A 269-nucleotide genomic window follows, 5' to 3' on the forward strand; every position below is an offset into this window, starting at 1 on the left:
ATGGAGTTTCTGGCTCTTCCTGTTATGCTCAGCTAGAGCTCTTATACTTTGCAGTCCACTTTAACCCTTCTACTTTGAGAAAGACAACTATGATGCAGGGCTGAACAAACTTAGCCTTGGCTGTGGCCCAAATATAGCCTTGGGGGCCTCCTCTTGCACCTCACCCCAAATGCTGTTAGGAAACATAGCATATTGAATTACATGGAATAGCAACATAATACATGTATTGTTTAGTTTAGTATTACTTAATGAGGATAAATGCCAGGTCA

This window comes from Podarcis melisellensis, assembly GCF_964234715.1.
Source record: "Podarcis melisellensis genome assembly, chromosome: 8".
Lineage (NCBI taxonomy): Eukaryota > Metazoa > Chordata > Lepidosauria > Squamata > Lacertidae > Podarcis > Podarcis melisellensis.